The 12417-nt window shown below is 37.8% G+C and overlaps 1 protein-coding gene and 1 pseudogene across 4 annotated transcripts in view; one reads left to right on the top strand and one right to left on the bottom strand.

The window, feature by feature from the left end:
* TMTC2 (transmembrane O-mannosyltransferase targeting cadherins 2) overlaps window positions 1–12417 on the bottom strand; it is a 412316-nt gene that overhangs the window by 359609 nt on the left and 40290 nt on the right. The window lies entirely within an intron of this gene.
* On the top strand, window positions 2079–2500 carry LOC118729082 (annotated as a pseudogene).

Genomic DNA, 12417 nt, shown 5'->3' with positions numbered 1-12417 from the left:
CAAGGAGATGTAACCAGAGGTTTGCTGGCTAGAGTTCCATAAAAGTTTATGTTGACTCTATAAATACAAAAAAAATTAAAGGCAAGTGTGCCTCTCTCTACACTTAGCCTCTGCCACTGCGCTCTGCCCAGAACAAGGGCCTGATGCTAAGAAGTGGCCCCACCATCAGGTAAGAAGGAAGCAGCCTGTGGGAGGATGCAAGTCAGCAGCCCAGGATGACGGAGGAGAAAGGAAGGTCTGTGATGTTGACATGCTCAAGGTGCTGGCTTCGGAACTTACTGTTATTTGAGATAAAAAATAAACCCTTTTTTGTTTAAAGTCTCCAGAGACAAGGTTTCCTGTTATTTGCAAACAAAAACATTTCAAACTGAAACAGTATTTGAGTCATATTCTCTTTAATGAGAAGTACTAAAAGTTCAAATTTCAAAAGATTTCCATAATATTTGCTACTGTGTTCTCAAGCACACAAATACTAAATGCTTTTGACACATATTGCCATTAAGAAGTTTATGGAAAGCAAATACACATGATTTAATAGTTGTTACTGGTCAACAGTAATCAAAGTTTTATATTTATGTAGCAACTGGTTACCAAACACTTAATATATGCTTATTTATTTTTCTAAAAAAGGGTAAAAGACAACATAACCATTCTCTCCAAAGCAGGAGTGTGTGTGTGTGTGTGTGGGGGGGGGGGGGGGGGGGGGGAGAATAGAAGGCAAACAGAAAAACAATGGGAAACACTGAGAAAAAATACAAAATATATACTTGGAAGACACTGTAACTAGGAAGTGAGATCTTCTATAGTGTTAAAGGAGTTAAAAGAAAGGGCAGATTAATAGAAAATAAGCTATCAAAAAGGTACCTGTAGAACAAATAGGACTTAAATAGACAAGGCAAAGGAAGAGAGGACCTCAAAAATTTAAATTTTAGAACCAATATCAAAATTGGATATGGAATGCTTAGGGAAGCATGGACACCATTCTAGCTGAGAGGGAAGGCTTGTGTTGGAGAACAATAAAAGAGTAATAATTAAAACTCCCATTTTTTGAGAGCCTGATAGTCCTTGCCTTCCTGTCATGGTGGTGACTGCTATATATCTGTCCTTTCATGTAATCCTCACAATAATCATACGGCGCAAGTATTATTATCCTTATTTACCAAAGGTTAAACCAAGGTTCAGAAATTAAGTGGTCTGGCTACTCATAGCTGCAAAAAAATTTTCATAATAAAAATGGACAATCAAAATTGTTATAGAAAGGTAATTGCCTACATACAAAACAATCCAAATGCAACAGAGTGGGCAAAAACTAGAGGCCAGGAGGTGGCATGGTCTGCGTGTGGATGGTGAAGAAGCGGTAATAAAGTGGACTGGAGCCCAGGGACTGAAGAATATACAGGATATAGAGGAAAACCATCTTCTTTAGAAGCCAGCTATTTCTCAATTCTAATTTCCTCTCATTCAAATGTTATCCAGTTATTTCCTGTTCTTATCTATTATACGATGATGAAAAACAATGCACATATTATAGGTATCACATATTTTTTTAAAGACCTGATTAGGTCCCCTTATCTCTTAGGCTTAGCCATGAAGCTGGAGATATGAACAAGGATGACATGACACAGGGGAGGCTTCAGAAAAAATAAATAAATGAAAGCATGTGTCTGTCACCTTGGATGGGTAGTGCAGCTGGCTGGATGTCATCCCAATATGCCTGGGTTACAGGTTCAATCCCAGTTACAAGGCACATGCAGGAGTCAACCACTGAGTGCATGAATAAGTGGAACAATGCATTAATATCTCTCTCTCTCTCTCTCTCTCTCTCTCTCCCTATCTCCTCTCTCTCTCTCTCTCTCTCTCTCTCTCTCTCTCTCTCTCTCTCTCTCTCTCTCTCTCTCTCTCTCCCTATCTCCTCTCTCCCTCTCTCTCTCTCTCTCCCTCCCTCCCTCCTTTCCTCCCTCCCTGTCCCTTCCTTTCAGAAAGAAAGAAAGAAAGAAAGAAAGAAAGAAAGAAAGAAAGCAAGCAAGCAAGCAAGCAAGCAAGCAAGCAAGCAAGCAAGCAAGCATGAGCCAGCTGCCTCCTTCTTCTGCCGCTCCTGGTGCTGCTTGTGTGCTGGTTTGGTGCAGACCTGATACCTTTTTTGTGAAGCGGCAGACGAGGAGACTCTGGCGCTCGCCATGGCCGATGAAAAGCCCAAGGAAGGAGTCAAGACTGAGAACACAATCATATTAATTTGAAGGTAGCAGGGCAGGATGGGTCTGTGGTGCAGTTTAAGATTGAGAGGCATACACCACTGAGTAAACTAAGGAAAGCCTACTGTGAATCACAGGTTTGTCAGGAGGCAGATCAGATTCCGATTTGAAGGGCAGCCAATCAATGAAACAGACACACCTGCACAGTTGGAAATGGGGGAGGAAGATATAATTGATGTGTTCCAGCAGCAGACAGGAGGGGTCTACTGAAAAGGGAGCCTGCTATTTACTCCGAAACTCTGTTCCTCCAGACCACAAAGACATTCTGTTAGAAAACTGCTATTGGGTCTCAACACATCTGACTGCTACAATATAGTTTCCTCTATTCTTTCATTTCCTCTCCCCCAATCCTTTATTGTACATAAAATATTAATAACTGATGGATGTGCACAAGCATTTGCATTGTTTTAACTAATGGCCAATGGTGTGTTTTGACTGACATCAAATGGAGATGGGATGGGAAAAAGTGCTGGTTTTGTGAAAGTACCCCCTTTCTTCATTGGTGGCATGCTCATTCAGCTCTTCTCTTTATACTAGAGGCTGAGGCATAAAATTCATGCACTGGTAGGGCCCCTAGGCCTGGCGGGCGATCAGAGCTGATCTGTGGGGCGACCTCTCAGAAGAGGTCAAAGATGGGCAAATGTTCCTCATGGACTAGCAGTGGGTCTGGAGAAAGAAGAGTAAGCTTGGAGATACTTGGAGTCCCACCTAAGAAGGCATCTGGGAGGGTCACTAATAGAGAAAGACTGTGGCATAGTCACCACAAAACAAGGGCTGAGAACAAAGCATTAGTCTGAGAGAAAAACGAAACAGTCCAGGGAAACTGAGGCTGGAGGGTCCCAGCAGCAGGGAAGGTTCCCATGGATTTGGAGATTCACATAAGGTATTGAGTCAGCTCTGAATAGCTGTTATGTCCAGGATTTACAAAGCCAGTGTGAATCCACAATACAAAAAAAAAAGAACTTTCCAATGGACCCTTTACACTATATTCTTTTAGTACATAAGCATCTATGACAGCAGCTGGTGAATGGCAGAAGAAACAGTAAAGAAGAAAGAAGTAGCCACGAGAAGTATACTCTAACAGATAAGAGTTCTGTCTTGTTTTTTGCTAGCACTATGCCTCCTACATAGAAAGTGTTCAAAAAGTACTGGCTGCCCATCTCTGACCTCCTATCACACAGCCCCATTCCAGAACACAGATTTCCTTCTGTAACGAAGTCCACCAGAGACAAAGAGTGTCTTCCCAACTGATACTATACTTACAATTTAAAGGGATTTAAGGGCTTTCTAGTACCAGAAAAGTCAGAGGACTCGCTAGAATTTTCATTATAATGGGAGATAAACTTTCCCCTCGGAACATATTTTAAATAGCTAGTAGAAAGCACAATTTAAATTTGCATTATGATTTCAACCCATAAGTCGTACCTGCTTAATGTGCTAATTACCCAGGATATGGTTTACAAAGCAATTTACCATACATGTTCCATTTCATCTTTATAGCAATCAATCACACTTTCATAGTTTAAAGAATTAGAGCTCAAGGAATTATAAGCAACAATACTGTTTCTATAATACAGGTTTATAAAGCCAATTCTAATACTATTTCCAATATACCTCCTATGTTTCTTTCATTTTTCTGAGTCAGGCTTCCTGATATAGTATCTCCTATCCACATAAATCTAGATTATTGCCTTAATTACACCCCAGCTATTTCTAACAGATGGTCCTTTCAATCATTGCTCAATTCATTTAGCCTATCCTTACTAATGATTACAAAATTTGTCTCAGGCTTTAATATAGGGTTCAGCAAAAGTAAATAGAAATTCCAAAATAACAAGATGGGTTTTCAAACCACCTACTTAAATATATACTCTATGCTGGAAATGGCAAGGCTCTGATAATACTGGACACAGACAGACTTCTTTCTTTTTGCTCTGCTTTAAAAAAAAAAAAAATTTCTTATTAATTTTAGAGAGAGCAAGGGAGAGAGAGAGAGAGAGAGAGAGAGAGAGAGAGAGAGAAAGAGAGAGAGAGAGAGAAAGAGAGAGAGAGAAAGAGAGAGAGAGAGAGATCTATGTGAGAGTAAAACATCATTTGGTGCCTCCTGCACATCCTCTACCAGGGATGGAGCCCACAACCCAGGTATGTGCCCTGACAGGGAATCAAACCATAAACTTTTCAGTGCAATCAACTGAGCCATACCAGCCAGGGCTGCTCTGCTATTTTTGACTCATGGCATCTGCTTTTCGACCCATCTTGGTCCCACCATCACACCTACATTCCAGCCAACCGCAAACCGGAAAGGAAACGTTGGGCATCAAGTTATACACACCTCTTCTTCCTACATCCCATTGTTCAGAACTACATCATGTGGCCACACCAAACCACAAAGTGGCTAGTCTTCAAGGATTCAAAACATGCCTGGCACTGTTTAAAACACTGCCAATAAGATTCTTAAAATCACTGAGATATTCATTCACAGGACAAGCATAACTCAAACACTTTTCTATGTACCATTTTTAATTAACTGAAGAGAAGACTTACTAAAAAAAATCTTACGAATGTTTCACCCCTGATCAAAACCGGTACCACTGCCATTAAAATAAGTAACAAAAATAGTTGGTACTGCTTTGCCAGAATAGCCTCAAAATGTTTAAATATTTGGTAGTAAATAATCTGGAATTATCACTCCATATGAACGAGAGCATTTTCAACTATTGTGTTTTCCTACTAGGTCAACAGACGATTTATTCCAAGTGACTCAGAGGAAAATGTTCCCTTGTCTTAAATAAAACTCATCACACAGCAATAAAACTTGAAAAACACTATAAAACTAAAATGAACACCAGAGCTGTCCTGTTGCTTGTGTCTATCCATATAAGGAAGAAAACAAGTAATAGGAACAATTCCTATGCAATCGTTTGGAATGCAAATGTCTCTGTTACTCAGTAAGTGATCACAAAATTTAAAAAGCAACAGACACTCTTCATAATCAAACCACAAGACATAGCCTCCTCATAGGTTAACTGAAAGGTAAAAAGTCTGACAACGTAGCTTAAAGCACAGGATGAAAATCAGTTTCTCCAGGACACCCACTCTAACAATCAACTTTGGTAAAGATGTGTCTTATCCTAAAGATAGTATAGGGTGGTCCCCTGACATAACAATTTAAGGGAACACAAGGATCACAGTCATTTGTTCTTTTCAAACTAGCAAACCAAGAAAAAAAATTAATTATACTAGACCAGTGGTCAGCAAACTCATTAGTCAACAGAGCCAAATATGAACAGTACAACGATCAAAAATTTTTTTGAGAGCCAAATTTTTTAAATTTAAACTTATTGTAATGCCATTTCTTCAAAATAGACTCATCCAGGCCATCGTATTTTGTGGAAGAGCCACACTCAAGGGGCCAAAGAGCCGCATGTGGCTCTCGAGCCGCAGTTTGCTGACTACTGTACTAGATCAAATGACTTACTTTATTTAACTTGAAACTATTAGAAATTTCCAAGAGCAGAAAAATAAAAACACCACAGCAATTCAATGTCACCTAGTAAATTATTGGGAAAGTTGAGAGAGAATATAAAGCTTGCCTTCCACACCAATGGGCTTTCTTTCCTTTTCCCAACATATATTTATTGTTTCACATCGTTCCTTGAAATGCTTTATTTTGAATGTGGTCCTCTGAAGAGCATCAGGAAATTATCTCCCTTAGGGCACCGGTATTTAGGCCTTAGAAAGGTAAAATATTCCCCCTTTGAAAAGCATTCAAAAAGCCTCAATAGGCTGGTTGTCTGTGGCTTACTCTCAGTAAGTTTGAGCAGCCCAGATTTAAATCAACCTCAAATTTCTTTACAAATAACTGAAACTGCAGTTGGAGAGTTCTGTGCCTTTTTAATGTTCAACTTCTATTTATCTGTTTATATTTCCTGAACTATTTGCAATATGTATATAAACAAAACCAAGAGCCATGCCTATTATGTTGCTTAGAGTGGCATCTACTTCCTGCTCCTTTCCTGGGGTAGACGGAGCGGCTTGCCATTTTAAATAAATAGATTAATGATGTGGGTATTTTTTTAAGTTTCCAGAGTCGTTGCCTTAAAGCAGTAAACAGAACTATCTAGTCTCAGTGTGTGGATGCTTTGAGTATAGGTTCAAATTCATTTCTAAACTAATCTGCATGAAACAATTGTAATTTTTAACATTACTCTCCCAGTTAGTGTCAAGTCAGGAATTATCATTCCTGACATTAGGAAGAAAAAACACACACACAAAAATATGTGTTAGGCTGTTCAGTTGAACACAATACAGGATGAAATTATTTGGCTAAATTATTGTTAATTTTTACTGTTATTTATCATTACATCAATGTGTTTTAAGTTTCTCAAAAGGGTGGATATTACACAATACCATAATTTTACCAGTTGAGTCAAAATTTTATTAAGGAAAATATTCATTTAATGTGTCATTAAATGCTTATAATCATCAGAAACATTTCAAAATTAAACTTTCATTCCCTCAGTCAATTAATTCTTGATAAACACTTTATTGTAATGGTCATAAATGCTAATTGACCCTTAGTTGCTTACATTTTATCTGACTTAAGAATGTCTCTAATCATTGGTATATTTGTTTATACAAATGGACTATTTGTTATTTTTAAAGTAAAAAGGAAATTAGTAAGTCTCCCTACTGGATCTTAAAAGAGGTATAACTGTGATGTTCATTAAAGTTAGAGACTTCATTCCACCTTGGATTAGCCAGAAGCAACCAATATTTTCTTTTTCCAACTATCTAGTCTTAGATAAAGCCTATTGAATGGAATATGTTCAAAACAGCAAGTGGCAATCTTGGTTAGTACTTCTCAGAAATGTTAAAATGCTAGCAATAATACAGTAATCATGGGACTAAATAGCCAACATGGGAATAATGCCGACCACAGAAAATGTTAGTCTTTCTGACAAGGAAAACAGAATGGAGTAAAGATTTAAAATAAAAAAGTCATTCTGATATTATGTTGTAAATGCCATAAACCATCACATTACTGGAAATAATGCAATAGCTAAAAGAACAACCATAAAAATACCAAAGAGTAATTAAACAAAAAAAAGTAAAAGCTGAGAGATTTGTCATTTAATGGATGCTCTAATGGGATTTTATTGACACTGGAAAATGTTTAAAGCAACTCGAAGAAAAAAGGGAATTCTGTTCTTTATATATAGGACATGTTTGTATAAAAAAAAAAAAAGTTAATTATCTTAACAACTGTTGATAATTATTTTAATAAAGGAGGAAATAGAAGAATTAAAGAGAAGAATACCAGGATGTTAACCTAAAATAATATTTAAATTAGTCAAAATAATATTCAAACTTAAGTATAACTTTGATTGAATTTTCTGTGCCATTTATTTCATGCTTCTATGTTCTACTTGGAGGTTTTCATCTCTGAAACAAAATTTAAAACTTGTAATCAAGATAAATAAAATAATACAATATTTTTTTAAGTCAAAGTTAATGCCAAAAAATGTTTAAATAAAGATAAACTCAGAACTACTGATTTTTTCCTTTTGCCTGAGACAACAATATGGCTCACAAATGGTTACTGATTCTGTCTTTATTTTAATATTTGGCTCATTATAAATTTTTGACATTCATCTTATTTTTAAGCATTGCATTAGCATATAATTTATCTTATACTGAGTTTTTCCCACTATGGCTCTCCATCCTTAAAATTGTGTGCTCATGTCAATATCTTCCTTACTTCCTCCTAAACTCAGCCGTGATGAGTTAATTTATACAGGATTCAATAAATACCTGTATGAATTTAACCTATGTCAATATTTCCTTACCACCTGCACCAAATCTCAGACTCTTTTCTTAGCTCCCCTCTTTGTCAGGGACTCCCTATCTACCCCTCAGAAGAACCCTTCAAAGTAAATATCACTCTCCCCATCTGATGACTGAGGGAAGCGAGTCTCTGACAGAACAATGACTTGCTCCTAAGACAGGTCACCACAAATATTGGTTAGATAATAAAGACAGAGCAAATAAGTTGAACCCTCAACTTTAACCCATCCCGGCAGCTCAGCATCGCCAACTCTAGACAGTCATTTTGGTGTTTTCTCTTCTGTTTCCAATAACAACTGTGATAAGCAGAACATTAGGATGGCCCTTATGATCTTTGAATGCACTCCCCCACCCCTGTGTCACTCCTCTGATTGGGGGGGGGGGGGGGGGGTGGAGAGAAAGTGATTATATGGGTAGATCTAGTCTATCGATAATCACATGAGGCCTTAAAAGCAAGGTGTTCTCTGTGGCTGGTAGTGGAAGGGATGTCAGAGAGATCCCAAGCACAAGGAGGACTGGGCGCACCACTGCTGGCTTTAAAGACAGAGGAAGCCACATGAGAAGGAATGTGGGTGCCCTCTAGGAACAGGGCAGGACCCCAGCTGTTGCCACCAAGAAAACACGAACCTCAGACCTACAACTGTGGGTGGAAGTTAGACAGAAGTGAGCAAAGCAAGGACGATGGGTCATGTACAAAAATCACCAGAAAGCCCTTGGGGGCCCAGTAACCAGCAAAACTGAGAAAACAAGGCCCGCATCCCCAGAGTAACCTCTCCTCCCCAAAATCACTCTGGTCATGCAGTTCAGAACCCCTGACATTTCATATTGCTGCTCATGCAGTATGGACCCTCCCCTGACCTTTCCTCCCTGGCATGTTGCTAATCATGCGGGATAAACCCTCTTACAGGAGGATCCAACAATGGAGCTGTCAAATAGCCCCTACACATTAAGCCCCTAGGACAATGAAGTTCTGGCCAGAATCAAATCTGGGTCTCAGTTGCATTTAAGTTCCAGCCCCAGAAAAGCAGCAAAACCAGAAAGCAAGCACCATGGCTGACATCAGGACCCGCTGCAATGACTACTGACCCCATGCCCTGGCACCAACCAGTCAGTGGAGACCGTGACCCTGAAAGACACACCTAGAAAACTAATCAATATTCTATTGAGATCCTCCCCTGGAACATCCTCTACAATCACACCCTTAAAAGCCCTTACGATGGAGGACCCAGGATGCTCTCCCTCTTCCAATAGCCCTCTACTTCCCCCAGGTGTTACCTTTACCTTCCTCTCTCCTAAGCCCCAAGGGCCCTTCTCCTACCTCTGTAACTTGTTTCCTGAGCCCATTTCTCCTGCAGCTCACTTCTTCTACCTCTGTGTAAACTTTATTTTACATCCTGAGTCTTGGCTCTGAATTCTTTCTTAGCCAGAACTCAAGTACTGAGATTGCTGAACCAAGATCTGACCCCACTTGTCTAACACCTGGTGCTGGTCTCAGCAGGCCAGCACAACAACACAGAACTAGACCCAGCCAACAACCTGAATGAACTGGAAAGTGAACCTTTCCTAGAGATCCCAGCTAAGAGGCCAGTTGACTCCTCAACTTTACCTTTGTTAGACCCTTAGCAGAGAATGCAGCCGAGCCTACTCGAACTTACGGTAACAGTTTAAATAGAAAACCTATATATCAGTTTATGCATAATTCCCTCATAATATCAAGAAAAATAACAATTATTTATTCATCTGGCTCCTCCTTATCTAAGCCAATGGGTTTACCACACACCTGGTATAACTTGCCCAAAGCTAGACTCTTTGTAGGTACACAGTTGATATTGAAGAAATGAATGAAGTCACACACTAGTCTTCAATAAAAGTTTATGTAAGGTCCTCTATTAATATTTATGGGATAAACGTTACCATTTGCATCCTGGTTTGCATTTGAAGGAACACATATTTCAAGGACCAGTTCCATCACTATGTAAATGTGAGATATTTACTTGGATAAACACTCAGCCTCATTTTATAATCTATAAAGAACTACAGAAGTTTAAATATAGAATTGCTTTTGCATTGTGTTCCCCACAAAGAATATATGCAAAATATCCCTAAGGTCACCATGTTCTTTACTTCTCTTAACGTCAAATGCCCCATCTTGCAGCTTCTTTGCTATCATGTAAAAAGCAAAATCATAACCTCTAAAAAACTTCCCTTAAAACTGCCTTATTCAAAGGCATACCATTCACAAGAAGAAAGAACATGAAATAAAACTAATCTCTTAGACTGACTGCCCATAAATAATTCTTAGAAAGATACACCCCAAACACACACACACACACAAACACACATACACACACCAAAAACAAAACAAAAACAAAAAAACACCTAATCACTGAAGTAATAATAGTTCCTTAATGTCAACCTCCATCCAAAACCCTAAATTCTGCAGAGACAGGGCTGCACTCTGTATATTTATTTATCTTTGAATCCCAAACACTTATCATGATGCCTGGTAACACAGTAGGTACTCAATACATGTTTACTGAATTGAAATAGCATTAGAATCTTTGATTTTTTATATCCTTAATCACATATGCTACAATCACCTTACAATCAATTCACTATTTATTATTCAGCAGGCTTAAAATATACAATGTTTTCTAATTTTCGCCATTTCTTAACGCATCATTTTTATTATTCAATTTGCTTTCTTAACTGTATTTGTATATGCATAATGACTGAGAAATACTTCACAAGTGGAAAGTATTATGAAAAAAATAAAGAGATGCTCTCTGAGAACAGTTAAATTCAAAATATTTTTAAAGTTTCATTATATATTCGTCAATGTTATAATTATATAACTGTAATTATGAAATTACATAGGTTGTCGTTATAATTCTATAAGTACTGCTCACTAACATCCTATAACGATGCTGGCATTAGTAATGTCCACACTTTGGGACTCCCTTACAGCAGGTCCTCTTAGGGCAATTAACCCTATTGGTATGGTACCTAAGAGGAATGTTATGTTTCATCAGATTCTAAGCTCCAGCTAACAGTGTTTTAGATGGGTGCTAGAATATTCCAAATTAGAACTATAAAATTACTTAATTGTGTGGCCTACAGAAATACAGATAAACCAATGCTCCCACACAGCTGGAGACCTACATTAGTTCTCATCTGTCTGAGTATGACCACTATGTTCAATTCTTTACTGAGCCTTAAAAGGTCATGAAAACCAAAATGCAAAGAGGTTATAGCTTTTCTTCAATAAAACAGAAACCATAAATTAAAAAAAAATTTAATAAGTCTCATAGAAATGTTTACTCTGATATAAAAATCCATAGTAAAGCATGCTATAGAATTAAACCAGTATTACACAGCTAGAGTTAACTTGAAATTGCCTTTGGTAAAGTAAAGAAAGCCAGATAATTGTCTAAATAGATAAACAACTACCAGTAATTCTGAAATTTAACACCACCAAAACATTTTAACAATTCTTACCCTCCAAAACTACCAGCCAAAATCACTATCAAATAAATTTCCATCACTCTCCCACCCTAAACCTTTCTAAACATCACCCCTGATTGACATGAAAATGAGCAGGGGAAAGGGAGGAGATAATGAACAAGGAAAAAGAGGGGGAAACCCTCATGACTTACAAATTAGGTAAAGTTCCTATTAATCAAGAATTGGCTCTAGATTGGTTTTGCATAATTAACATGATCCAAGAACCAAAACTGAGCCTTTTACTCATTTACAACATAAACCACTCCTTACAAAATAGGACCTTGCCAGCTAAACACTTACTTGGTTTACTAGTTCCTGATTACACAGCATAACTAATTATGGTACATACCCCTAACTAAATTGTATATCTAAGGCAATACTTTGGCCAAATCTCACATTTGATTTTTTTTTTTTTTACTTTGCCAAAAATAAAGAGTATTATTTACAAAGCCTAAAATTTCCAGCAAATTGATAAGCAAATTAATATACATATCAAGTATTTAAATGCAGGCCTCGATGCATACACTTTTGTTTAAGAGCAAACAGCTATAAATTTCTAGCCAAAAATTCCCACTGTTCTAAAATTTGTATATAACCTACTAAATATGTCTCATAAATTATGTCCTTGACAGCATGTTATTTCTACTTACTGAAAATATTACTGTACTCACTAACATATAATTTTCTTTCCTAAAAGATCGGGAAAAACCCTGAACTCATACATGCCAAGTCTTACCGCCACACGGCCAGACACTCTGGAGCCCCACGCTGGCAACTCAAGAAGTAACATTTGCTCTGTTCAGCGATAAGCCTG

Source organism: Pipistrellus kuhlii, unplaced genomic scaffold, assembly GCF_014108245.1.
Source record: "Pipistrellus kuhlii isolate mPipKuh1 unplaced genomic scaffold, mPipKuh1.p scaffold_m20_p_3, whole genome shotgun sequence".
Taxonomy (NCBI): domain Eukaryota; kingdom Metazoa; phylum Chordata; class Mammalia; order Chiroptera; family Vespertilionidae; genus Pipistrellus; species Pipistrellus kuhlii.
This window is presented reverse-complemented; position numbering and strand designations above follow the sequence as displayed.